The sequence below is a fragment of the Saimiri boliviensis genome, chromosome 8 (genome assembly GCF_048565385.1).
Source record: "Saimiri boliviensis isolate mSaiBol1 chromosome 8, mSaiBol1.pri, whole genome shotgun sequence".
Lineage (NCBI taxonomy): Eukaryota > Metazoa > Chordata > Mammalia > Primates > Cebidae > Saimiri > Saimiri boliviensis.
The window spans coordinates 22,112,306-22,136,535 of record NC_133456.1 but is presented as its reverse complement, the minus strand read 5'-3'; the positions used below and the strand labels follow the sequence as shown (position 1 = coordinate 22,136,535).

At 39.6% G+C, this 24,230-nt stretch overlaps 1 protein-coding gene across 23 annotated transcripts in view; it reads right to left on the bottom strand.

Annotated features, from left to right (window-relative positions):
* Positions 1 to 24,230, bottom strand: part of TMCC1 (transmembrane and coiled-coil domain family 1) — a 261,462-nt gene that overhangs the window by 202,467 nt on the left and 34,765 nt on the right. For 3 of the 23 annotated variants that reach the window (XM_074404121.1, XM_074404137.1, XM_074404123.1), the window contains one exon: positions 10,403 to 10,525. The exons of 18 other annotated variants lie outside the window; for them this stretch is intronic. The gene's annotated coding sequence lies outside the window, so the exon portion shown is untranslated. Of the gene's footprint in view, positions 1 to 8,775; positions 8,933 to 10,402; positions 10,530 to 24,230 lie in introns of all 23 variants that reach the window. 2 more of the 23 variants (XM_074404126.1, XM_074404122.1) reach the window with 2 other exon arrangements.

The following is a 24,230-nucleotide window of genomic DNA, read 5'->3' as shown; positions in this document are numbered from 1 at the left end:
ACCTCGTGATCCACCCGCCTCGGCCTCCCAAAGTGCTGGGATTACAGTCTTGAGCCACCGCGCCCAGCCATGAAAATTTATAGCCTTAATTACATCTTGTATTATTAAAAAAAAAAAAAAAAAAAAAACCTAGAACCAACAACCTAAGCTTCTACCTTGGCACAGTAGAAAAAGAAGAACAAATTAAAACTAAATGGGCCGGGCGCAGTGGCTCAAGCCTGTAATCCCAGCACTTTGGGAGGCCGAGGCAGGTGGATCACAAGGTCAAGAGATCAAGACCATCCTGGTCAACATGGTGAAACCCCATCTCTACTAAAAATACAAAAAAATTAGCTGGGCATGGTGGCACGTGCCTGTAATCCCAGCTACTCAAGAGGCTGAGGCAGGAGAATTGCCTGAACCCAGGAGGCGGAGGCTGCGGTGAGCTGAGATCACACCACTGCACTCCAGCCTGGGTAACAAGAGCAAAACACCGTCTAAAAAAAAAAAAAAACAACTAAATGAAACAGAAGGAAGAAAATAATAAAAATTAGAGAAGAAATCAACAAAACTGACAAGAGAAACCCAATGTAGAAAAGTCAATGAAATTTTATAAAAGCTGGTTTTTTGAAAAGACTGATAAAATTGATAAACTTATAGCTAGGTTAACCAAGAAATAAACAAAGACACAAATTACCAATATTGGGAATGAAGGCAAGAGGACAGATACAATAGATGTTAAAGAATAATAAAAGATACTACGAACACTTCTTTGACCCTAAATTTGATAGCTTAAACCAATTCCTTGAAATATGACATGAACTACAAAAAATATAAAAGGAAAGGAAAAACAGATTAACTGAATTGAACAAACTGTATTTGTAGTTGGAAACTTCCCACAAAAGAAAACTCCAGACCTGGATGGTTTTAGTGGTTAATTCTGCCAACTATTTAAATAAGAAATAATAATTCTATCTCTCGCAAAAAAGAAAAAGGAACATTCCAAACTCATTTTAAAGACCAACATTACTCTAATACCAAAACAAAACAGACACTACCAAAAAAAAAAAACAAAACAAAAACTCTGCAGACCAGTATCTCTAATGAACATACACGTAAAAATCTTTAACACAACATTAGCAAATCAAATACAGCATTATATAAAAATACAATGCATCCAGGCTAAGTAGAGTTTATCCCAGAGATGCAGAGCTGGTTCACATTCAAAAATCGATGTAGTTTGCCATAGCAGCAAACTAAATTTAAAAACTGCATGATCATAACAATAAATGCGGCTGGGCGCGGTGGCTCACACCTATAATCCAAGCACTTTAGAGGCTAAGGCAGGCGGACCACCTGAGGTTGGGAGGTCAAGACCAGCCTGACCAACATGGTGAAACCCCACCTTAAAAAAAGAAACTGTCAGACCTGGTTTTAGAAACAGGTTTCTTTACATTCTTAAGGCCAGGCGTGGTGGTTCACACCTATAATCCAAGCACTTTGGAGGCCAAGGCGGGTGGATCACCTGAGCTTGGGAGTTCAAGAACAATAAATGCAGAAAACCATTAGATTATTCCAGTATCTATTTACAATAAATACTCCCAACAAACTAAGACAGATGGGAACTCCCTTAGCCTAATAAGGATACCTACCAAAAATTTACAAAATCTAGCAATGTATAAAAATCTACAAAATCTAGAAAGAATAATATTATAGTTGGAAAAACACTGCCATGATTTCAGGAGTGAATGGAAATACAGGAATAATATATTAAGTATGGACTACTCTTCATCTGCCATCCACAAAGACAGGAGTTTTTTTGGGTAAAACTAGGAAAAATAATTAAATGGTTGAAACCTACAAATCCTAGGTATATGATACATATACAGGAATAAATTCTAACAATGCCCAACATCAGGTGTTCCTTTTTTCTTAATTTCATTTTCAGGAACCTACAAATTAAATCCAAGATTTGCATTGGTAGTTTTATTTATTTATTTATTTATTTGCCTTGTCTTCCCTGCCTCTCCCATCTTCTCTCACCATTCCTGAAGCGTTACCAGAAAAAAGGTGCTAGCTCATTCTGTCTTTATTCTAACACTATTTGTAGTCTGCATCTTTTGATGTGAAGTCCAAAACCTGGTCTAAGCAGGCAGCTGATGAAGAACTAAATCCTTTATTTTAGCTTTCTAACTTAACTCTTGAACTAGTAGGAATAAAAGCTCTTCTCTCTCAAAATACTTCCTTCTTTAATAATACCTGTTACCCAAAAATTAGACCCCTTTTTGTTATTCGAAAGAAATACCCTATTCCCTTTTGAAAAGAAAATTTAAAAGGTGGAAGAGGGAAACGATGTATATAAGGCTCAGTATATCTAGAAGACAATCTGTCTGAAAAGCAAAGCTAGATTATGAATTCTAGCCTATTAAGAATGCTCAGCCTGAACAACATGGTGAAATCCTGTCTCTACAAAAAATACAAAAATTAGGTGGGGGTGGGGGTGTATCCCTGTAGTCTTAGCTACTTAGGAGGCTGAGGTGGAGAATCACTTGAGCCCAGGAGGTGAAGGTTGTTGCAGTGAGCTGATATCATACCACTGCACTCCAGCCTGGGCGACAGAGCAAGACCCGTCTCACAAAATTTTTTTTAAAAAAAAGCTAGAACTACTTCCATATGGGTCAGGCCTTAAGTCTCATAATTAATATAGATGTGGATTTTAAATATGAACCAATAAGCAAGCAACTTAAGCAATCAACAGAAGAAAAAAAAAAGAGGAAAGGGGCGAGATATTCTAAGGGAAAAGTACAAATGATCTATAAAAATCTCCATGTCTACAGACATTCCCACCAACTACCCTAAATATTACTTTTTTACTCCCATGAATAATTACTTATCTCAAAATGAAGGTGAGGAAAGGCATCCAGCTTCTCTCAGAAGTCTATAATTTTCAAATGCTTTTTGAATTAAAGATACATAAACACTATCATTGAAGTATAAATCAGAGATCTACTAACAAAACAGTTAATAACCAACAAAGAGAAGGAAAGAGGCAGCATGAAAGCTGAAACATGCTGCATTAGACAATTCAGTTAATCCTCACTGATATAGAAGTACCTCAGACAAGGGTTTAACAACTTCAGAAGGAATTGACACAGAAATGTCCCCAAAGAGCCTAAGTGTTTGTGACAGCAAGAGTCATGAAATATCAGGTAAAGCACCCTGAAATTCTGCCTAATCTCACCCCTGATAGAAAAATATCATGCTGAGACCAGTCTGGGCAACATGGGGAGACCCTGTCTCTACAAAAAAAAATTTTTAATTGGACAGGTGTGGTGGCATGCTGTTCAAAGAGGCTGAGGTGTAAGGACTGTTAGAGCTGGAGAGAGGCTGCAGTGAGCCATGATCACACTATTGGACTTCAACCTAGATGACAGAGTAAGACTCTGTCTCAAATAAGAAGAAAGAAAAACATCAAGCATTATGTAATCATGTGATACATGTGGTGGGGGGGAAGGGTCAGTGTCTCACAAACACTTTAGTATTGACATCCAAAAAGAGGTCGAGGGAAGATTCTCTTTTGGGCTGGGCATGGTGACTCACTACTGTAATCCCAGCACTTTGGGAGGCCAAGGCGGGCAGATTGGGAGGCCAAGGCGGGCAGATAACTTTAGCTGCGCATACTGGCACATGCCTGTAGTTCCAGCTTCTCAGGAGGCTGAGGTGGGAGGCTCCATTGAGCCCAGGATATAGAGGCTGCAGGGAGACATTATCATACTACCTTTTTTTTTTTTTCTTTTTTTGAGATGGAGTCTGGCTCTGTCATTAGGATGGAGTGCAGTGGTGTGATCTTGGCTCACTGCAATCTCCATCTCCTGAGTTCAAGCGTTTCTCCAGCCTCAGCCTCCTGAGTAGCTGGGATTACAGGCTTGATCCACCATGCCTGGCCAATCACACTACTTCAAGCAGTGAAACCTAGCCACGTTTTTCAGATTTTAAAAACATCTCCAGGGTGGGCGCGGTGGCTCACGCTGTAATCCCAGCACTTTGGGAGGCCAAGGTGGGCAGATCATGAGGTCAGGAGACTGAGACCACCCTGGCCAACATGGTGAAGTCCCATTTCTACTAAAAATACAAAAATTGGCTGGGCATGGTGGTGCATGCCTGTAATCCCAGCTACTCAGGAGGCTGAGGCAAGAGAATTGCTTGAACCAGGGAGTTGGAGGTTACAGTGAGCCGAGATCATGCCACAGCACTCCAGCCTGGCAACAGAGAGAGACTCCATCTCAAAAAAAATCTCCAATTTATGCTTTCTCCTTCACTGTAGGTCATTTGAAATGGTTTCAATGGTAACACATACTTTACGCTTTGCGACACTGAAAATTTATTCAACAGTTCTATTCTTGAAGCTATTATTTATTTCTTGTGTTTCTATTTTACAAGAAGCAACATTTTTCCAGCCACCTACTAAGGGAATTTGTGATTTAGCAACATCTTTTACCAACCAGTCATTTACACTCAAAACAAAGCTTTCTCCTGACCTCCGTGATTTATAAGCCATTACTAACCCAGTAATAGGAAACCCAAGAGTTAAGACAAAAATAAGAAAGACATAATCAAGTTCAGCAGACATTTACTACTTTGAAGAATGCTAGCCAGGCACAGTGGCTCATGCCTATAATCTCAGAACTTTGGGAGGCTGAAGCAGGAGGATCACTTGAGCCCAGGAGTTCCAGCCTGCAGTAAGCTATGAGCACACCACTGTACTCCATCCTGGGTAACAGAGCAAGATACTGCTGTTCATTCATTCATACATACGTAATTCTGAAAAAAGAATGCTCTCTTCTCAGTCATGAAAATTGTTTTATTAAATGTCGTATGTTTACTGTAATCAGATGCAGCCAAAGAAAAAGGACCTTACAAAAGTATAGTAACAAAAAAAGAAAAAAAGGAAAAAAACCAGGTAGTTACAGAGGCTTGGCTCAAACAGATGCTGAATAAATGTTCCGTGAACCAATGAGCAAGCAAACATGAGAATACAAATAAGACAGCATTACATTAAAGTAAGAAATATGGTCAAGTTAAACTGTCAAGTGAACTGATAATAATTCAGAGATTTGTTTCACAGACTGTATTTTATTTAAGCATACTTGCTCCCTGACTTTTAAAAATTGTTTAAGTCATATGTTCCTAATAGTGCTTAGAAATCTATTGCAAGAAATTAGTTTTCCAAGTACATACAATGTACTCTTCTGAAGTTTAGCTTCATCCATTATACCAAATTATTTTGAGATCCATCTACGTTGCTGAGAGTATCAACTGTTCTTTATATTGCCGAGTGGTATTCCGTTGTACAAATACACCAAATTTGTTTATCCATACACTTGACGGATATATGAGCTATTTACAGTTTTAGCTATTACCAATAAAGCTGCTGTGAATATCTGTATACAAGTCTTTTTTTGTGAATATGCAGTTTCATTTCTCTTGAATAATTAGAAGTAGAATAGATGAATCATATGGCATGTTCACATTTACTTTGAAAGTAACTGCCCAATTGTCTTCCAAAGTAGCTGCTCCATTTCACATTCCTATTGTCAGTATATGAGAGTTCCAGATGATCTAGCATTCTTGTCACATGTGACTAATCCTTTTCATTACAGCCATTCTAGGGAGTGTGTAGTGGTATCTCATTATGGTTTGAATATACATTTCCCTAACGACTTATGACTGAGCATCTTTTCACATACTTATTTGACATCCATTTATATTATTTGATGAACTTCGTTCAGATTGTTTCACCCTTTTCTTATGGGGGGTCTTTCTATTCTTGAGTTACAATTCTTTATATATTCTAGATACGCATCCTCTGTCAGATAAATGTTCTGCAAATATTTTCTCCCAGCCCGAGGCTTGAGTTTTCATTTTCTTAAAGGTATCTTTCAAAGATTAAAAGTTTTTAATTTTTATGAAATCCAATTCAGTGATTTTTTTTTTCCCTTTACACTTCATGCTTTTTGTATTTTAAGAAATCATTGCCTACCCCAAAGTCACTAAGATTTTCTCCTGTATTTTCTTTCTGACAAAAACTTTCTGGAGTTGTATGGCTTTAGCTCTTCAAGTTAGGCCTATGATTTATTTGAAGTTAATTTTTATGTCTGGTGTGAGGTAAGGGTTGGGGTACTTTGTGTGTGTATGAATCTCCAACTATTCTAGTACCACTTGTTGAAAAGAGTGAATATATACAGGACAAAAATAACTCCAATTCCATTCCATTTAACTCTTTTCCCTAAAACGAGTCCCCCTGCTTAGATTATATGAGCCATCATTAAAAACATTCCCTTGCACACCCTTAACTTCCTTGGCCTTCTCCTTTCCTCAAACAATTGGCAAAACCCAATCCTGCCAATCTAACTCTGATTCCATACCTGAACCCTTACAGTTGAAAGTGACAATACACAAATCTATGCCAACCAATGACACTTAAAATTTGTGTCCACTAACCTCAAATGAGCATTTGATTCTATTCAGTAATCTGACTACATTTCTCTAGTCTATTCACTCCCATATTCTCATCAAGAACTATTTCACACTTAACTCTCTTCAAATCCAGTATTCCCTCCCCTATCTTCATTCCTCTTATGACCTAACTTCCTACATCACTGAAACATTCTGCTATTATGGCTCCCTCCTCTACTAATTGTTGGTCCTTGAGCAAATTACTTGATTTCCAAAATGGCAATAAAAATATTGCCCATTCTATAGTCTTATTGTAAAGAATAAATGAGACAATATATACATGGAAAGTACTTAATATACAGACTAGCACAAAGTAAAGGAATACTAAGAGCTGCTATAACTTTTTCTCACTGCTGCTACTACTATTAAACATGTACCACATCATGATCATAATATAAATTTAACACAGTAAGATTTAATAAGGATTAGACTAGTGCACTTATTTGTAGTATCTCTATATCGGCCGGGTGCTGTGTCTCACATCTGTAATCCCAACACTTTGGGAGGCTGAGGTGAGCAGATTACCTGAGGTCTGGAATTCAAGACCAGCCTGGCCAACATGGTGAAACCCTATCTCTACTAAAAATACAAAAAGTTTGGTGTGATGGCTCATGCCTGTAATCCAGCTACTTGGGAGGCTGAGGCATGAGAACTGACTGAACCCAGAAGGCAGATGTTGCAGTGAACCAAGATCACACGACTGCACTCCAGGCTGGACTAGAGAGAGATTCTGTCTTAAAAAAAAAAAGTATCTCTACATATAAGCATACATATCCTGTATATATGTATCTGTATGTATCCACTGAAAGGGATTACACTTAATTCAAGATTGTAAATTCTATTTTTCTTTTTTCTTTTTACTTTCTGTGCAAAAAAACTTTTTTAATTTTTATTTTAGGTTCAGGAGTACACATGCAGGTTTGTTGTGAATTCTATTTCAATTAACATTTAGATTAGGTATCATTTGAAAACTGCTAGTACTTTACCAACATGTCTGCATTTCTTTCTTAAGATACAAAATCTGTAAGAGTCTAAATCATGATAGAAAAAAAAATGTGGAAGGATACTACCTCCATCAATTCATGTTCTTCCACTTACACTGTTCAAATATGGAATGTCCTATTCTCCTCTGTCCTTTCAAACAATTGAACTAAACAAATGTTTAAGTGTCTTAAAAATGGAAGACATTGTACCATTTCAGCTGGGTCAATAAAAATTAGAAAAGAATCTTTTTTTCTCTATGCTTTCCTGAAATCGAAGAGAGATTATTTTATACTCAACACACTGATGTTAACAATATCTATTTAGACTAGACCTAAGACATAGATGTTTAATTTCATATTCTGTCTTCCTACCACAGAGTCCCTTCTGTGAAATAACTTGCATCCAAAATACAAGCATTTGCTACTGATATTAGGCAAAGGCTTAATCTCTGAAAAGCACTCACAGAAGATTAAACCAGTGAATTTACAATCTGTTCAACAGTGGGGTTTCTCTGAGTTTTTCTCCCTGATCATCTCCCCGGAAATTTTCTCCCTGGAAATCTATACATCAGTTTTCCAAACAATAGTCATAATGCATTCATTCACAGGATCACTACTCAGAAGCACATAAATAAATCAGTACACAGCCAGAACCATCCAAACATGTTTTAACAGATCCAGGCCAACCAATTGCAAAGCTTCTGAATATGCACACCCCACAGGCCTATGCAGCACCAGCCTTTGGCTCCAGTGTATGTTCCTTTCCTTCCTGTAGGCTTAGAGTTCTAGCTTTTGAGGAAAGAAAAACAAAGCCATCAGTTGAATGGATCAACTTCCAGCAGGGTAAAAAGAGAAAGATTGTCATATAAGTCCCTTCAAACAAACATTTGCTTAGTAAAAAGGCAAGCAACTTAGTTATTAAAGACAATGTAACAAAAATTCAGTCTATTTTAATTTTTCAAAGATTGAAAGAATAAGAAAATATCTAGATATGCTACTTTAATCAAATTATAAACCATAAACAATAGGATGGCTATTATCAGGAAAACAGCTAAGTGTTAGCAATGATGTGCAGAAATTGGAATCTTTGTGCATTGCTGATAGCAATGGAAAACTGTACCGCCACTGTGGGAAACAGCATGGTGGTTCCAAAAAAATTAAAATTAGGATTATCATACAATCTAGCAATTCTACTTCTGGGTATATATCCAAAAGAATTCAAAGCAAGGCCTCAAAGAGATACCTATACACCCTCATAGCAGTACAGATGCAAAGGTAAAACGCAGCCTATACATACCATGAAATGTTATTCGGCCTTAAAAAGGAAGGAAGTTGCCGAGTGCATGGTTGGTTCACACCTGTAATCCCAGCACTTTGGGAGGCTGAGGCAGGAGGACTGCTTAAACTAAGGAGGTCAAGACCAGCAGGGGCAACATAGTGAGACCCTGTCTCCACTAAAAAAAAAAAAAAAAAAAAATTAGACCAGGTATCCTTGCACATACCTGTGGTCCCAGCTACTTGGGAGGCTGAGGCAGGAGGATTGTTTGAGCCTGGAAATTCAAAGCTGCAGTGAGCCCTGATCATGCCACTGTACTCCAGCCTGGACAACAGAGTGAGACCCTGTCTCAAAAAAGAAAGAAAAAGGGGCGAGGAGAAGGGATGGTGGCTCATGCCTGTAATCTCAGCACTTTGGGAGGCTGAGGCAAGTGTATCATTTGAGGTCAGGAGTTTGAGGCCAGCCTGGCCAACATAGTGAGACACCATTTCTACTCAAAATATAAAAATTAGCTGGATATGGTGGCAAGTGCCTGTAATCCTAGCTACTTAGGAGGCCAAGGTAGGAGAACTGCTTGAATCCAGGAGGTAGAGTTTGCAGTGAGCCAAGATCATGCCACTGCACTCCAGCCTGGGTGACACAGTTAGAGACTCCATCTCAAATAAAAAGAAAGAAAGGGAAGGAAATCTGCCGTACACAACAACTTAGATAAACCTTGAGGACAGACATTATGCTAATAAAATAAGCCAATCACAAAGAGAGAAATAGTTTTGGTTTTACAAGACAAAAGGAGCTATAGAGATGGATGGTCATGATGGTTGTACATTATGAATGTATTTAATACCACTCAACTGGACCCTTGAAATGGTTGAGATGGTAAATTTTATATTATGTGTTACAATTCTAAAAACTGAAGAAAACAGTTTAAAAAATCACAAACTGGCTAGCATAAAGAACACTACAGCTCAAAGCCAAACAATGCCCATTTTGTTTTTAATTTTTAACTTTCTGTCCACGTTGACTCCATTAGGTGACATATTTCTGAGTAATTAGGTCATTTTGGTCTTAACATTTTATAAAATTCTAGAATAAAAATAGAAGGCTTATGGGAAGAGAGGAGATTGTTAGGTAGGAGGAGTATATTATTAACTACTCCAAGTGTCAATTAATAATGCATCCTTAATTATTTGCCAACACACAAGAAACATGGCCAAGGATACAGTTTCTGGGAAGCATGACAATTACTGATTTGATCATTTATGAAGTATTTTTCTGTACCTACTCTTCGGTTAAAACTAGGGTATTGGGAGCTATAATTATGCTGCCACACTCTAGCCTGAGCAACAGAGCAAGACTTTGTTGCTCCCCCCCAAAAAAAAAGAAAAAAGAAAAAAAAAAACACCAAAAACTGTAGCGTACATTGCAGAATACAGACAAATATAAAAATCTAAAGCGGGCGTCCCCAAACTGCAGCCCCCTGAGACCATTTATCCGGCCCCCCGCCGCACTTCAGGAAGGGCACCTCTTTCATTGGTGGTCAGTGAGAGGAGCACAGTATGTGGCGGCCCTCCAACAGTCTGAAGGACAGTGAACTGGTCCCCTGTGTAAAAAGTTTGGGGATGCCTGATCTAAAGGATAGGAAAAGTACCTGTAAGCGGCTTCTCAGGAGGCTGAGGCAGGAGGATTGCTTGAGCCCAGGGGGTCTAGGCTGCAGTGAGCTATGACTGAGCCACAGCATTCCAGCCTGGACAATAGAATGAATATGCACACCCTACCTCAAAAAAAAAAAAAAAAAAGATATCAGTAAAATAATATCAAACTAAACAAAATAAGACAGTGGTATAAGAGTAGGTATTAGGGAATACTTATGTTAGTGAAATTTGACCAGTTTAGAGAAAGCATCCTCGAGAAATGATACTTGTGCTATGATCTGAAGCAGGAGTAGATGTTAACTTGGCAAAGAAAGGAGAGATGCGAGACTGTTGTCCAGACAGAAGAAACAGCAAGTGCAGAGGCCCTGTGGTGGAAGGGAGACTGGTGAAATGAAGGACCCAATTAAGGCTAGCATGGCTCAAGCAGTGACAGAGAGAAAAAGATCATGGTTTCAAATGAAGAGAGAGGCCTGTCCTTGTTAGGTTTTTATATGTTAAGAAGTCTTTGACGTTATCCTAAGAGGAATAACAGAGGATATATTTAAATAAGAGTATATATCTAAATCTAAGCAATGCATTATCTCCTCTTTTTGGCTGTCAAAATGTACCTCAAGATAGACACATCTAAAACCTAAATCATGATCTCCCCCTAAAAAAACCTGTCTTCCTTCAGTATCCCTTTTGTCAGGGAAGAGCACTAAGTTACTTAAGTCAGAAATCTAAGACTACTCTCTTCTCCACTTCACATTCTACCCATCATCAAGTTCTGCTGACTATATCTCCTAAATATTCTTGAATTAGTGCCTTTCTATCCTTTTTACCAACATAACTCTAAGTAAGCCACCATCACTTACCACATGGACAACTAGATTAAATTCCTAACCAATACCCCTGATCTACTTTGGTACCCCTTCAAGCCATTCTTTATATTTCAATTGAGTGTTTTTATCAAAAAAGCAAATCTGCCAGGCATGGGAGGCTGAGGTGGGTGGATCACTTGAGGTCACAAGTCTGAGACCAGCCTGGCCAACATGGTGAAACCCCATCTCTACCCAAAATACAAAAATTAGCCTGATATTGTAGCGCACACCTGTAATCCTAGCTACTCAGGAGGCTGAGATAGGAGAATCGCTCAAACCTGGGAAGCTGCAGAGAGCCAAGATCACACCACCACACTCCAGCCTAGGCAACAGAGTGAGGCTCCATCTCAAAAAGAAAAAAAGAAAATCTGACTATGTCCTTCCTTGCTTAAAAACGCTTTAGTGACAGCCGGGTGCAGTGGCTCACACCTGTAACCTGAGCACTTTGGGACGCTGAGGAGGGTGGATCACAAGGTCAAGAGATTGAGACCATCCTGGTCAACATGGTGAAACCCCATCTCTACTAAAAATACAAAAAAATTAGCTGGGCATGGTGGCATGCACCTGTAGTTCCAGCTACTTGGGAGGCTGAGGCAGGAGAATCGCTTGAACCTGGGAGACAAGAGGTTGCAATGAGCCGAGATCGAGCCATTACACTCCAGCCTGGTGATAGAGGGCGACTCCGTCTCAAAAAGAAACAAACAAACAAACAAACAAAAAAAAAAACTTTTAATGACTACTTTTTCCTCCTAAGATACTTAGGATAACAGCAAACACTTCTTAACATGACCTATGAAAACCTAACAAGGACAGGCCTCTCTCTTCACCTCAAACCATGATCTTTTTCTCTCTCTCACTGCTCGTGCCATGCTAGCCTTAATCGGGTCCTTTATTTTACCAGTCTCCCTTCCACCACAGGGCCTCTGCACTTGCTGTTTCTTCTGTTTGGACAATCATCTCGCATCTCTCCTTTCTTTGCCAAGTTACCATCTACTCCTGCTTCAGATCATAGCACAAGTATCATTTCTTGAGGATGCCTTCTCTAAACTGGTCAAATCTCACTAATGTAAGTATTCCCTAATATCTACTCTTATACCACTGTCACAGGTGCAATTTAAAGACTTAACATTTCTGTCTTCTCTGTCAGACCCTAAGTTCCATGGGGAAGGGTATCACAGCAGTTTTTGCTCCATATAGTATCCCATTGCCTACGTGGCTCAATAAAAATGTGTTGTATGAATGAACAAATGCATGAACCATGCTTAAGAGTCAGAAAATATTATCTAGATTGCCTAAGTCAAAGTTCAGTGCCCAGCAATCACAAAACATTTACCACTAGGTCAAACTCCCATCACCATTCACTATACTTTTCTTTAGCAAGATCCCTTTAGCTAAAATAATGAAGTTTACTTATGACAGGTCTTCTGGTGGCTTCCTATTTACATGAAGAAACTGAGGAAATGTGCTCTCTTTCCGGGTCCACAAGGGGGCGTAGTTTTAAGGGCAAGAACATCCCAGTGCCATGCCCTCCTCCCATCTCTCTCCGTCTGGGAGATTTAACGGTCTAGGTTTTAATTTTCTTGGGCACAGGAAAGGGTCAAAAGTCAATCAATCCAGAGGAAGTTTAAAGGGTTTTAAAGGAACTCTTTTCATTGGCTGGGGGTCTTGGAGAAGGAGGGAATTCCTCCCAGTTTAAAAGTCCTGGTCCCCACACCCGGCGGATACTCCCTCTGGAGTCCTTTTCCACACTCTCTCGTGGAAGCCTGTCTTTCCCTCCCAAACTCCATCTCTCTATATTCCCTTCCACTCAGTGTGGAAGCTGCTTTCCTCTCCTGGATTCCATCTTTCTGGATTCTCTCACTCAGTGTGAGAGGAGTTTTCCTTCTCTGGTTTTCCCCCTCTGGGAACCCTTCTCACTCAGTGTGAGAGCGGGTTTTCTTTCTCTCATTCAGTATGAGAGTTGGCTGTTTCTTACTCTTTTTTCTCTTTCTCCACCTAAACAAATCACTTTTCTGCAAAAGCTTTTTGAGTCTAGCATTTACTTTACAAGCGCACCTCTCTCATTCTTGACAGAGCGGTGGGAAACCAAGAACCTTGGAGAAACGTCCTCTCAGGGGAGCTAAGGGCTCCCCTGAACCCCAAAACCCCAACAAAACCATCAAAAACTCAAATTTCATTGAATAAAATAAAGCAATCTAAGAATGTCTGATTGTAGCTTTCATAACAAAACTATATTAGTTTTTAAAGTTTTTCTTAATATCTCATTGTCAAGTCCCAAAGCAAAGACAAATCATCCTTGGTTTGTCTTGAAGTCTGAACCTCTTACTCAGCTTATCCCAAGATAAATCACTGAAAATAAAACTCTAGCAAAAATAACATTTAAAGAAGTTAAAGTCTCTGGACACTTAAAAAAATAAACGAAAAAAAATTAGTGGAAAAAGGAGAAGAAATGAGGGCAATGTTTGGATGAAAAACCCTCTTTGACCACACAAAACAAGAAACACATCTTCCTCATGAATTCTGGCGAGGTCAATTCTCAGCCTCATTCACAAAATTCTTGGATAGCTTCCTTGGCCTAAAAACAACAACAAAATCCCCACATGATTTCAGTGACTATTCTAAAGCCTGAGTATGGATAGGCTCACCTAGGGAAATTTCCCATTTTGATGGTAAGCGACAGTTCTCAGTGATGTTTCAATGATTTTTCTTAAGTCATAAAAACAGTAGATATTATAATTCATTTTTTAAAAAGGTAAATGAATGGAAAATATAAGACCTTGTTTTAAACAGAAGCTGCAGTATCAGAAATTAGAGATTTAGGAAAAGATAAACATTTCTAGAGAAATAATGAGAATTAAAGAAAACACTGGTTCTTCAGATTCCAAAATGGCCAAATTGTAAGAAACTTTATTAATACTATACCAATGTCAATTTCCTGATTTCAATATTATACTACGGTTACATAAGATGCCACCACTGGGGGGAGCCAGGGAAAGGATTCAACGGACTGCTATTTTTACAACCTTCTGTGTATCTACAATCATTTCAAAATACAGTGTTTAAAAAATATTAGTGGGGAGTATTCAGGATAATACAACCATAATTTTAAGTAGTGTATAGTACTTTCCTGGGCACTGTGAGTCTTTCTAGTGAATTATTAAACCTAAATGGATCATGCAAACTCCTAGATATGCAGCCAGTGGTCAGGAGCACAGGTAGCATTGGGACCCCCAAATCTGTGGCTGATGTCTTAAGTGAGGATAGTCTCCTGGGGGACTATGACCTTAACCTACAAAGTCTACGTTAACTCCCAGTAGTGTCAGAATTACATTTCAACAACTTCAAGGTGATCTACTGTCAGTATCTCTTTATTCAAAAACACTGCCCTAGGAATTCAGGTTTTTTAAGTCCCAAATTCAAAACTATTACTCAATGAATAATGCATTAAATGTCAAAAAGTATTTTAAACATGTATGAGCAAAGAAAAACAACAGTTAAGAAAAAATTGGTTCTCAAAATAAAACAATGTTATACAACATCATGAATTTCTCTAACAAAGATTTGGGCTTTCGAGTTTTAATTCTGTTCCAATCTCCAATGAAATTATCTAACTTTCCCCCTCAACTAGCTGATTCACTGAATTAGCAAAGCATGTAGATAAGGTACTTCTGTCTCTAAGTCAAGATATTCTTTCAGGGAGTCTAAAATGAAGAGTGAATGTGTTGTGCCTAACCCCTATTAACCTAAACAGGGATGGCACCAGGTTTAAGAAGCTGAAGAAGAGACCCAGAGCTGGCAAACAAGACACAGGATTTTTTTTTTTTTTTTTTTTTTTTTTTTTTTTTGAGACGAGTTTCGCTCTCGTTGCCCAGGCTGGAGTGCAATGGCACGATCTTGGCTCACAGCAACCTCCACCTCCCATGTTTAAGGGATTCTCCTGCCTTATCCTCCCAAGTGGCTGGGATTAAAGGCATGTGCTACCATGTCTGGCTAATTTTTGTATTTTTAGTAGAGACGGGGTTTCTCCATGTTGGTCAGGCTGTTCTCAAACTCCCGACCTCAGGTGTTCCACCTACCTCAGCCTCCCAAAGTTCTGGGATTACAGGTGTGAGCCAGCACGTACCTGGTCAGGAGTTCGAGATTCCTGACCTCAGGTATTCCACCCACCTCGGCCTCCCAAAGTTCTGGGATTACAGGTGTGAGCCACCGCGCATCTGGCTTTTTTTAAGACAGTTTCGCTCTTGTTGCCCAAGCTGGAGTTCAATGGCACGATCTCAGCTCACCGCAACCTCTGCCTCTCAGGTTCAAGCTCCTGCCTCAGTCTCCCGAGTAGCTAGGACTACAGGCACACACCACCACGCCCAGCTAATTTTTGTATTTTTAGTAGAGATAAGGTTTCACCATGTTGACCAGGATGGTCTCAATCTCTTGACCTCGTAATCTGCCCACCTTGGCCTCCCAAAGTGTTGGGATTACAGGCGTGAGCCACCACACCTGGCCTTTTTTTTTTTTTTTTTTTTTTTTTTTTTTTGAGAGGGAATCTCGCTCCCTCTCATTGCATCCAGGAGGCTGGGATGCAAAGGTGCAATCTTGGCTCACTGCAACCCCTGCCTCATCCTCCCAAGTAACTGGGGTACAGGCGTATGCCACACCTGGCTAATTTTTTCTGTATTTTCAGTAGAGTGGGGTTTCACCATGTTGGCCAGGCTGGTCTAGAACTCCTGACCTCAAGTGATCTGTCTCCCTCAGTCTCCCAAAGTGCTGGGAATTACAGGCATGAGCCACCGTGCCCAGACATGAGATTTTATTAGGGGCTTACCCACAGGGGAGAGTCCCATAGTGGTAGGTTGGACAGAAGAACCTCCTTACATACAGCTCAGTGGCAGCAGGCTGGACAAGATATCCGCCTTAACTGCCATCCAGTGATGGCAGGCTGGACAACCTATCCATACTGCCCAGTGGCAGTGGGCTGGACAAGACATCCTCCTTAACTACAGTCCAGTAATGGCAGGCTCAACAACATATCTATATTGCCCAGTGGCAACAGGCTGGAAAAAGCATCCGACTTAACTACAGTTCAGTGAGGGCAGGCTGGACAACATATCTATACTGTCCAGTGGCAGTGGGCTGGGCAGGGAAACCACAACTGCTTGCAAACAGCATGCAGTTTATATCACATTTTCACTTAACACCCTCCCCTTAAAGACCTCCACCTGATAACCTTCATTTAACCCAAAACTCAGGGTCTTGATCCCCTATATAGTCTGATCCCCTGGACAGCCGGTGTTCCACGTAATGAGATGAGGCCAAGATGTTCCTCACAGACAAGGGATGACCACTACCAGATTCCCTAGCTCAAAACACACATTCAGGTATGCCTGCCATACAAGTTTATTCTTTTTTTTTGAGATGGGAGTTTCGTTCTTGTTACCCAGGCTGGAGTGCAATGGCGCGATCTCGGCTCACCGCAATCTCTGCCTCCTGGGTTCAGGCAATTCTCCTGCCTCAGCCTCCTGAGTAGCTGGGATTACAGGCATGTCCCACCATGCCCAGCTACTTTTTTGTATTTTTAGTAGAGACGGGGTTTCACCATGTTGACCAGGATGGTCTCGATCTCTTGACCTTGTGATCCACCCACCTCGGCCTCCCAAAGTGCTGGGATTACAGACTTGAGCCACTGCGCCTGACCACAAGTTTATTTTAAGGGTATACTTAAATTGTTGACATCAGGTGTATTTACAGAGCATACAAAATTAAGTCTTAGAACCTGTAGTAATACCAATCTTAGCTAGCCAAAAGAAAATTTAGTTGTCAGTACTAAATATGCACAGTATGTACAGCAGCCAAGACTAACACACTGATAGTGAATGTAGACTAGACTAAAAAATAAGTTTTTGATACAAGGTCTCGGTCTGTCACCCAGGCTGAAGTGCAGTGGAGTGACTGCTCATTGCAACCTCTAACTCCCAGGCTTCAAGTGATCCTCCTACCTTAGCCTCCTGAGTAGCTGGGACTACAAGTGTGTGCCACCACACATGGCTAATTTTTGCATTTTTTGCAGAAATAGGGTTTTGTCATGTTGCCAAGGCTGGTCTGGAACAACTGCGCTCAAACTGATCCGCCAACCTCGGCGTCCCAAAGTGCTGGATTACTGACGTGAGCCACTGCGCCCAGCCTTAATGTAATTTCTTGACTCTAGACTTCATCAACTAATTAAAAGGCATACCTTTAGTAACAGTCACGACCTCAAAAATTAAAATGCAAAGAAGTATGCCTCTTATAACTGAGAAACTAGAAAATTCAGGAAACAACACCAGTATGTCTAACCAGCACCTATCATTAATTGTTCCAAATTTTTCTAACTCAGAGTTGAACCAAAACACTACCCCTGTGCTGTGTTAGCTTGCATAGGAGAAAAAAAAAAAAAAAAAAAAAAAAAAAGAGGAGGTAGGGGTGTTGGAGGGAGTGCGTGATGGCTCCTACCTGTAACCCCCAGCACACTTTGGGAGGTCGAGGTGAGTGGATTGTTTGAGCTCAGGAATTTGAGACCACCCTAGGCAACATGGCAAAACCCCATCTCTACCAAAAATACAAAAAATTAGCCAGGTATGGTGGCATGTGCCTGTGGTCTCAGCTACTCAGAAGGCTGAGGTAGGAGGATCACTTGAGCCTGGGAGGCAGAGGACACAGTGAGCCGAAATACCGCCACTGCACTCCAACCCTGACTCAAAAATCAAACAAACAACAACAAGAAGGAACACTACTCCTGAAGCTTTACTTATCCCAAAAGTTACTGCATCTTCCAGAGATACAAAGATAAAATTTATAGAGCCAGGTATAGGTAAATGCCTATAGTTTCAGCTACTCCAGAGGTTGAGGTAGGAGGACTTCTTGAGAGTAGGAGTTGGTGCAACATAGCAAAACCTCACCTCAAATAAATAAAATTTACAATAACTTTTTGCTAAAAGCATACAGAAGTTAACCTTCTGCAAAGAGGTAGTAATGCAATGTATGAAGTATAACCATAACAGCGTGCTTGAGCTCTGCACTAAAGAAAAAGTTTTAAAGTACTGCAACACACCAACCACCACAACCAATTTGCTAACCCTTAATTTCCTTGTGGGTTACAATAGTACCTATCCTCATAGAGTCACTGTGAGGATTAAACGTAATGTGCTTAAAACAGAGCATGGTACGCAATAAGTACACTGTACACCACAGGTATTAGCCTTAAAAAAAAAAAAAAAAAAAAGAATGTTTTAAAGAAAATGCCAGGCACCTGTACAGGCAAATGGTAGCAGCATCTTGAGTCTCACTCTGAATGCCACTGCAGATGTTTCTCATTACCCTAGACACAACAACCTTAACATCTATGAGGGAGGTTCTTGTCACTCAGTTTTCTTCGCAATCTGATAACTGAAAAGAAAATAACCAACTAAGCCTAATTATAAACAAAAATATAGGAAGAAGAATCAATAATTCAAGAGAAAAGCTAATAATATGAAACTATTATTCCTCATAGATTCAGAGACCTCTGTTTATATACTACCTCATATTTGTACAGTACTTTGTAATGTCCAAGTAACTCTTAACACATTATCTCAAGTGATCCTCACAACAATCCTGTGAGGTACTTGCTTTTATTTCACATTTTATGGATGAGAAAAATGATCCTAAATGGCACACTGAAGGTCACACAGCCAGCAGTCAGAAAAGCTGGAACTTACAAGCTTGACTACTGTATTACCACAGGTGTCCCTCTAAATGAAGATAAGTTTTATAATGCTAACACAACTTTCTGAACACCATCTTCCATATCACAGCAAACTATTATACAGCTTCAAGACATACTGAAAAATTAGAATCAATCACAGAATTACAAGACCTTAAGGATCACTTCTAGCATAATTTCTCATTTTAACACTTTTTTTGTTTTTTTGTCACAGGTTCTCTGTCACTCAGGCTGGACTGCTGTGGCACAATATCAGCTCAATGCAACCTCTGCCTCCTGAACACTAGTGATTCTCTCACTTCAGCCTCCTGAGTAGCTGGTACCACAGGTACATGCCACAGCATCCAGCTAATTTTTTGTATTTTTGGTAGAGACAGGGTTTTGTTATGTTGCCCAGGCTGCTCTCAAGCTCCTGAGCTCAAGCAATCCTGCCACTTCAACCTCCCAAAGTGCTAGAATTACAGGCATGAGCCACTGCACATGGCCATTACTTTTTCTTGTATTTTCAGTACTCAGGCTAAAAAAATTTTTTTCAGTGTCCTCATATTTTAACATCTGCAAGCATGTATGATCAAGAAGCTGAGAAAACTAATAAAAGGATTAAAACATACAAACCCTGAGTATGTTTTGCCTGACTTCCCCTTGGTCTCCAACATATGTGTTAGAAAAAACACTTCATTATTCACAGGTATAGGTCAAATTTAGGAGTTCTTCCGATAGCTTTAATAGCTTTTCTTTTTAAGTAAGTGATCACCTTATATTATCTACAAAATGTTTTTTCATTATTGCTTCTCAAACTGTTGAAGCAATTAATATAAACATAGTACATGGTAAACTAGTAGGCAAATAATATGAAGGAACAAAAAGAATCTTGTAGGCCATAGCTAAAAATTTTCAAGATTCTGACTTGATCATGCATAATTTCCTTCATTTTGACACAAACATTGCAAAATTCCCAATCTACTGCAATAATCACATGTAAATCTTAAGGAGAAAAAGGTATCTCAAAGTCATTCTTTTTCACGTAGAAACGTATTTTAAATATGTAGAGATTTTTATTGCTTAAACTTATTTAAGTGCGTAAGTCATTATGAAGTAAATATAGAAACACAAATGATTTAAGTATGAGATAAACCATAAAAAGTGAATTCAGGGCTGGCTGTGGTGGCTCACGCTTGTAATCCCAGCACTTTGTGAGGCCAAGGCGGGCAGAGCATGTGGTCAGGAGATTGAGACCATCCTGGCCAACATAGTGAAACCCCATCTCTACTAAAATAGAAAAATTAGCTGGGTGTGGTGGTGCATGCTATAATCCCAGCTACTCAGCAGGAGAATCGCTTGAATCCAGGAGGTGGAGGTTGCAGTGAGCCAAGATCATGCCACTGCACTCCAGCCTGGCAGCCTGTCGACAGAGTGAGACTCTTGTCTCAAAAAAAAAAAAAAAAAAAAAAAAATCAATTCAGGCTGGGTGTGGTAGCTCACACCTGTTATCCCAGCACTTTGCTTTGAGAGGCTGAGGCAGGAGGATCACTTGAGGCCAGAAGTTTGAGAACAGCCTAAAGAACATAGCAAGACTCCAACTCTACAAAAAATAGGACAATTAGGCAGGCATAGTGGCATGTGCCTGTAGTCCCAGCTAACTGGGAGGCTAAGATGGGAGGATTGCCTGAGCCTGCAAGTCAGGGCTGCAGTGAGCCATGATCTCACCACTGCACTCCAGCCTGGGCAACAGAGAGAAACCCTGTCTCAAAACACACACACACACACACACACACACGTGTGTGTGTGTGTGTGTTTGTGTATGAATTCATGGTCTAGGAAATTTACCTTTTGACTTTTTTGTCCTAATTTGATACTGCCTCCCTTCTGTTCTCTGCCTAAAAAACAAACATATCTAGGACTTTGCTCAAATAATTCTACCCTCTTCATAGTGCCTGACATGGTGCTCAATAAATATATGTTTAAACTGAAAAACTTTCCACTAATCACCAGCATACCATAATCCAGCCTCGATGACTAGGTAACTACATGGCAACCTATCTCACTACATCAGTGTAATTGTATAATTTTTGATCTATCAATTGCCAATGATAACTGAAAAAACCTGTTTTGGGCACCAAAGCAAGGATTTCACGACATAAAGCAAAGAAGGAAATAATTACTGATAGTTTATTTAACAAAAATATCCTGGCCGGGCGCGGTGGCTCAAGCCTGTAATCCCAGCACTTTGGGAGGCCGAGGCGGGTGGATCACGAGGTCGAGAGATCGAGACCATCCTGGTCAACACGGTGAAACCCCATCTCTACTAAAAATACAAAAAATTAGCTGGGCATGGTGGCGCGTGCCTGTGATCCCAGCTACTCAGGAGGCTGAGGCAGGAGAATTGCCTGAGCCCAGGAGGTGGAGGTTGCCGTGAGCCGAGATCGCGCCATTGCATTCCAGCCTGGGTAACAAGAGCGAAACTCCGCCTCAAAAAAAAACAAAAACAAAAACAAAAACAAAAATATCCAAAAATTTAAAAAACACTGTTAAAAAGAGTTCAGTATTTTCCACCCTCTACCCTCAAGAATCAACTACTCCTTGCTAAGAGTCATCTACATATAAAAATAGACATTTCGAGCAGAAAATCAAACACTGCATGTTCTCACTCATAGGCGGGTGTTGAACAATGAGAACACATGGACACAGGGAGGGTAGCACTACACACTGGGGTCTGTTGGGGGGAAACAGAGGAGGGACAGCAGCGGGTGGGGAGTTGGGGAGAGATAGCACGGGGAGAAATGCCAGATATAGGTGAAGGGGAGGAAGACGGCAAATCACACTGCCACGTGTGTACCTATGCAACAATCTTGCATGTTCTTCACATGTATCCCAAAACCTAAAATGCAATTTAAAAAAATAGACATTTCATACCTCAGTGTGAAAGTGAATTCAATAAAATATTGTAAACCATTAAGTGAGTAGAAATTTTTCTTTTTTTAATAGAGATGGGGTCCAACTATTGCTGGTCTCAAACTCCTGAGCTCAAGCAATCCTCCCACCTCAGCCTCTCAAAGTGCTGGGATTACAGGTGTGAACCACTGTGCCCGGCCGTGGGTGGAAATTTGTCCACAATGTATTATGAAGTGTACAGGAGGGATGGAGTGGGGGGAAATGGGTAATAGTGCATTCACTATTATCAAGATATAAATATGTGTATATAAATATATTTGCAGCTGAGTCTACAGTGTACATCAAAATGTTAACATCATGGAAAATTATCAGAGAAATTATAATTTTCTAAATTATACTTATCTAAGCATTTTCTAGAACAAACATATTACTTTTTTTTTTTTTGAGATAGAGTCTTGGCCTGTTGCTCAGGCTGGAATGTTAATGGCACAATCTCTGCTCATTGCAACTTCTGGCTCCCAGGTTCAAACAATTCTCCTGTCTCAGTCTCCCAAGTAGCTGGGATTACAGGTGCCCGCCATCACACCAGGCTAACTTTTGTATTTTTAGTAGACATGAGGTTTCACCATGTTGGCCAAGCTGGTCTCGAACCCCTGACCTGCCCACCTTGGCCTCCCAAAGTATTGGGATTATAGGTGTGAGCCACTGCACCTGGCCACTTTTATAATCCAAAGACAATAAACCATTCATCCCACTGACCTAGGAATGTGTGGACTATTCAGGATTTGAACAAACATGCTTTTCTAACCATCTTTGTTTTCACATGAACTCATATAAAAGGGAAAAAATAAACCAAATGTGGTTACTATGGGACTAAGACCTGCATGATATTCCTTTAGTGCTCTGAGAAGTTAGAAGGGGAGTGAAGGTAAGCAGAAACACAAAATAGTTATTACTTAAAGAACTATTATGGCAAGAACCTTTCAGATGATTTATAATCTCATTGTTTAAGACAAGACTTTAAATGTAATTAGGATGATCCTATTAAAAAACAGGGAGATAATTCAAATAAACACTTCTCCAGAGAAAATATCCAAATGGCCAATGAACACATTAAAAGATGCTCACGTTGTTAGTCATTAGGGAAATATAAATAAAACCACAATGAGATACCATTTCACACCCACTAGCACGGCTAAAATCTGTTAAAGAGGACTAGAAATTAGAACCCTCATACACTGCTGGTGGGAATGTAAAATGGCCCAAGCAGTTTGTTTTTGGAAAACAGCCTGGCAGTTATTCAAAATGTTAAACATAATAGTTACCATATTTCTTAGCAAATTCCATTTCTAAGCACATATGTGTAGTTGACCCAAAACCTTGTACATAAATGTTCGTAACATTATTCAAAATGGCCAAAAAGTAGAATCAACGTAAATGTTCATCAACTGATTAATAGATAAACAAAATATAGTATATCCTCCATACAATGGAATCTTATTTGGCAATAGAAAAGAACAAAGTACTGATACATGCTACAACGAAATGGATAAACCTTAAAATTATGCTAAGTCAAAGAAGTCAGTCACAAAGGATCATATTTGGTATGATTTTATTTATAGGAAACATCCAGAATAGGCAAATCCTTAGGAACAGGACACAGATTAGAATTTATGCAGGGATAGAGCAGGTGGGGTGGAAATGTGGAATGACTGCCATATGGGTACAGGGTTTCTTTTGGGAGTGATGAAAATGTTTTGGAATTAGGTTGTGGTGTTGCTTGTACCACTCTGTGAATATACGGAAAACCACTGAAATGTACACTAAAAAAAATAAAAATGAAGTTTAAGGTACGTAAAATAAAGCTCAAAAAAGCTGTAAAGCAAGGTGTCAATAGGAGAAATAGGTGCATGGCATACAGGTACTCTGTACTATCTTTGCAATATTTCTGGAAATCTGAAACTTCTAAAATAAAAGGTATAAATACAAATTAGGAAACAAGACACATAATCATATAATGGCTCAAGTAAGAGAGGATTAAAATAGCACCACAGAACTTTGAAAAGATTCATGCACAGTGTTTCAGATTTTAAAAGAAGTGTTGAATAACTATTAGATGGAAACAAATGAGGTTAGGCCTAATCCACAAGGTCACACATATCACAGGTAGGAGGAAAAACAGAATTCAAAGACCTAAAACAAGCTCATCACTCATCTGACCAAACAATTTCCATTTTCTTACTTACATACAACTTTCCAAATAAATTTACTTTCTTACAACCCAAAAATTTTCAGAAAAGTCTATGCAGAAAATACACACATGCTGGTAAACAACAGTGT